Raw genomic sequence first — 5,000 nt, 5'->3', positions numbered from 1 at the left:
ATGCTTGATGGCAGGCATGGTGTTCCTGGCATTAAAGGCCTCACCTTTTCTCCTCCAAACATATTGCTGGGTATTGTGGCCAAACAGCTCCATTTTTGTTTCATCCGACCACAGAACTTTCCTCCAGAAGGTTGCATCTTTGTCCATGTGATGGCAGATGTAACAAAAAGTGAGCTGTTTGGCCACAATACCCAGCAATATGTTTGGAGGAGATAAGGTGAGGCCTTTAATCGCAGGAACACCAACCATATCTACCGTCAAGCATGGTGGTGGTAGTATTATGCTTTGGGCCTGTTTTGCTGCCAGTGGAACTGCTGCTTTAAATGAAAAAGGAGGATTAGCTCCAAATTGTTCAGGACAAGCTAAAATCATCAGCCCGGAGGTTGGGTCTTGTTGGGTGTTCCAACAGGAACACACCTCAAAAGTGGTAAAGGAATGGCTAAATCAGGCTAGAATGAAGGTTTTAGAATGGCCTTCCCAAAGTCCTGACTTAAAGGCCTACTGAAAGCCACTACTAGCGACCATGCAGTCTGATAGTTTATATATCAATGATGAAATCTTAACATTGCAACACATGCCAATACGGCCGGGTTAACTTATAAAGTGACATTTTAAATTTCCCGCCACACTTCCGGTTGAAAAACTCCTTTGGATATGATTTATGCGCGTGACGTCACAAAATCCACGGAAGTGGTTGGACCCCATCGACCCGATACAAAAACCTCTTGTTTTCTTCGACAAAATTCCACAGTATTCTGGACATCTGTGTTGGTGAATCTTTTGCAATTTGTTTAATGAACAATGGAGACTGCAAAGAAGAACGTTGTAGGTGGGATCGATCGGTGTATTAGCGGCTAAGTACAATACTTACAGCAACACAACAAGGACTACTTACTACGCCTAGCCGATGCTTGCCGCCAAACCCACGGATGAAGTCCTTCGTCGCGCCGTCGATCGCTGGAACGCAGGTGAGCACGGCTGTTGATGAGCAGATGAGGGCTGGCTGGCGTAGGTGGAGCGCTAATGTTTTTAGCATAGTTCTGTGAGGTCCGGTTGCTAAGTTGCTAAATTAGCCTTAGCGTCGTTAGCAACAGCATTGTTAAGCCTTACCAGGCTGAGAATTTTTAACCGTGTAGTTACATGTCCATGATTTAATAGTATTGTTGATCTTCTGTCTATCCTTCCAGTCAGGGGTTTATTTATTTTGTTTCTATCCGCATTTGAGAACGATGCTATCACGTTAGCTCAGTAGCTAAGTGTGTCACCGATGTATTGTCGTGGAGATAAAAGTCACATTAAATGTCCATTTCGCGTGCTCGACTCTCATTTTCAAGAGGATATAGTATCCGAGGTGGTTTAAAATACAAATCCGTGATCCACAATAGAAAAAGGAGAGAGTGTGGAATCCAATGAGCCAGCTTGTACCTAAATTTCGGTCAGAGCGAAAAAAGATGCGTCCTGCACGGCACTCTAGTCCTTCACTCTCACGTTCCTCTTTCATCCTCGCTCAAATTAATGGGGTAATCGGCGCTTTGTCGCTCCGAATCTCTCGCTCCATTGTAAACAAAGGAAAATTGTGAGGATATTACCTCCTCTGACGTCACGCTACTTCCGGTACAGGCAAGGCTTTTTTTTTATCAGCGAGCAAAAGTTGCGAAATTTATTGTCGATTTTCTCTACTAAATCCTTTCAGCAAAAATATGGCAATATCGCGAAATGATCAAGTATGACACATAGAATGGATCTGCTATTCCCGTTTGAATAAAAAAAAATCATTTCAGTAGGCCTTTAAAGGTGTGGACAATGCTGAAGAAACAAGTCCATGTCAGAAAAGCAACACATTTAGCTGAACTGCACTAATTTAGTGGTCAAGTGGTCAAGCAGAAGCTTGTGGATGGCTACCAAAAGCGCCTTATTGCAGGTCAACTTGCCAAGGGACATGTAAGCAAATATTAACATTGCTGTATGTATACTTTTGACCCTCACATTTTCAGTAGACACATAATAAATTCATAAAAGAAGCAAACCTCATGAATGTTTTGTGTGAGCAACAAGTATGTGCTCCAATCACTACATCACAAAAACATAAGAGTTGATTGGACACTCAAGACAGCCATGACATGATGTTCTTCACAAGTGTATGTACACTTTTGACCACCACTGTATATATATATATTTATATATATATACATTCAAAGAAATACTAAAACTAACGCCATTTAAATAAATATTTAAAATATCTCAATTTTTGTTATCCTCCAGTGTGGACGCCTCAAAGGTGGCATTTTTCTTCAAGTCCTCAGCGCCGTGACATGTTGATGCTTTGTTATTGTCAATAGTGTGTGTGTTTGCTTTGTTACTGTCAATAGTGTGTGTGTTTGCTTTGTTATTGTCAATAGTGTGTGTGTGTTTGCTTTGTTATTGTCAATAGTGTGTGTGTGTGTGTTTGCTTTGTTATTGTCAATAGTGTGTGTGTGTGTGTGTGTTTGCTTTGTTATTGTCAATAGTGCTTTATGTGTGTGTGTTTGCTTTGTTATTGTCAATAGTGCTTTATGTGTGTGTGTGTGTGTGTTTGCTTTGTTATTGTCAATAGTGCTTTATGTGTGTGTGTTAGCTTTGTTATTGTCAATAGTGCTTTATGTGTGTGTGTTTGCTTTGTTATTGTCAATAGTGTGTGTGTGTTTGCTTTGTTATTGTCAATAGTGCTTTGTGTGTGTGTGTGTTTGCTTTGTTATTGTCAATAGTGCTTTATGTGTGTGTGTGTTTGCTTTGTTATTGTCAATAGTGCTTTATGTGTGTGTGTGTTTGCTTTGTTATTGTCAATAGTGCTTTATGTGTGTGTGTGTTTGCTTTGTTATGGTCAATAGTGCTTTATGTGTGTGTGTTTGCTTTGTTATTGTCAATAGTGCTTTTTGTGTGTGTGTTTGCTTTGATATTGTCAATAGTGCTTTATGTGTGTGTGTTTGCTTTGTTATTGTCAATAGTGCTTTATGTGTGTGTGTTTGCTTTGTTATTGTCAATAGTGCTTTATGTGTGTGTGTTTGCTTTGTTATTGTCAATAGTGCTTTATGTGTGTGTGTGTGTGTGTTTTGTTATTGTCAATAGTGCTTTATGTGTGTGTGTTTTCTTCTCTTCTTCTACTACAGTTGTTAGTTTTGTTTTGTACTGCACTTTGTGTTTGTCACTTGCATGAAAAAATTCGATATGACTCAAGTTTGATTCGATGTGAACTATTCATGTTTGCATTGTTTCTTATGAGGAACTCTGCTCGACGGTGCCAACTTTTCGTGTTCAAGAATAAATGAAGTTGGTAAATGGAGGTTCCACCGTACCTGGTCATACTTTAGTCCAGCTGCCATGTTCTGGAAACACTCAGCAGGGTGCACTGCATTCCTACATCACTCAACCATGACGTGAACCTAATGTTGTGGCTGGTGACAGTATCATTGTTTTATTTAAAGGAGCTCTAAAAACAACCCTGCTACACAAAGTTGTGTGAATTCTGAAAAATTTAAAAAACTGTTCTACAAACCCCAAAAGCAGTGAAGTTGTCACGTTGTGTAAATGGTAAATAAAAAGAGAATACAACAAATCCTTTTCAACTTATATTCAATTGAATAGACTGCAAAGACAAGATATTTCATGTTCACGCTGAGAAACTTTGTTGTTTTTTTGCAAATATTAGCTCATTTGGAATTGGATGCCTGCAACATGTTTCAAAAAAGCTGGCACAAGTGGCAAAAAAGAGTGAGAAAGTTGAGGAATGCTCATCAAACACTTATTTGGAGCATCCCACAGGTGAACAGGCTAATTGGGAACAGGTGGGTGCCATGATTGGGTATAAAAGCAGCTTCCATGAAATGCAAACAAGGACGGGGCGAGGGTCACCACTTTGTCAACAAATGCCTGAGCAAATTGATTAAGAACAACATTTCTCAACCAGCTATTGCAAGGAATTTAGGGATTTCACCATCTACGCTCCGTAATATCATCAAAAGGTTGAAAAAATCAGGAAAAATCACTGCACGTAAGCCATGATATTACACACCTTGGATCCCTCAGGCGCTACTGCATCAAAAAGCCACATCAGTGTGTAAAGGATATCACCACATAGACTCGGAACACTTCAGAAAACCACTGTCAGTAACTACAGTTGGTCGCTACATCTGTAAGTGCAAGTTAAAACTCTCCTATGCAAAGCCAAAACCATGTATCAACAACACCCAGAAACGCAGCCGGCTTCGACGGGTTTGAGCTCATCTAAGATGGACTGATGCAAAGTGGAAAAGTGTTCTGTTGGTGACGAGTCCACATTTCAAATTGTTTTTGGAAACCGTGGACGTCGTGTCCTCCGGACCAAAGAGGAAAAAGAACCATCCGGATTGTTCTAGGGTGAAAGTGTAAAAGGCAGCATGTGTGATGGTATGGGGGTGTATTAGTGCCCAAGACATGGGTAACTTACACATCTGTGAAGGCGCCATTAATGCTGAAAGGTACATACAGCTTTTGGAGCAACATATGTTGTTATCATGGACGCCCCTGCTTATTTCAGCAAGACGTGTTACAACAGCGCGGCTTCATAGTAAAAGAGTGCGGGTACTAGACTGGCCTGCCTGTAGTCCAGACATGTGTGAAGGCTAAAATATGAGAAGGGAGACTGTTGAACAACTTAAGCTGTACATCAAGCAAGAATGGGAAAGAATTCCACTTCAAAAATGTGTCTCCTCACTTCCCAAACCTTTACTGAGTGTTGTTAAAAGGAAAGGCCATGTAACACACTGGTAAAAATGCCTTTTTTGCCATGTGTTGCTGTCATTAAATTCTAAGTTCATGATAATTTGCAAATAAAATAAAGTTTGTCAGCGTGAACATGAAATATCTTGTCTTTGCAGTCTATTCAATCGAATATAAGTTGAAAAGGATTTGTTGTATTCTCTTTTTATTTACCTTTTACACAACGTGACAACTGCTTTTGGCTTTGGTACATGCATGAACTTAGG

The 5,000-nt window shown here is 40.0% G+C and overlaps 1 protein-coding gene across 5 annotated transcripts in view; it reads right to left on the bottom strand.

Moving 5' to 3' along the window:
- The window catches only part of LOC133634216 (RNA binding protein fox-1 homolog 2-like), a 144,749-nt gene that overhangs the window by 17,930 nt on the left and 121,819 nt on the right, over positions 1-5,000 (bottom strand). The window lies entirely within an intron of this gene.

This window comes from Entelurus aequoreus, linkage group LG18 (assembly GCF_033978785.1).
Source record: "Entelurus aequoreus isolate RoL-2023_Sb linkage group LG18, RoL_Eaeq_v1.1, whole genome shotgun sequence".
Lineage (NCBI taxonomy): Eukaryota > Metazoa > Chordata > Actinopteri > Syngnathiformes > Syngnathidae > Entelurus > Entelurus aequoreus.
This window is presented reverse-complemented; position numbering and strand designations above follow the sequence as displayed.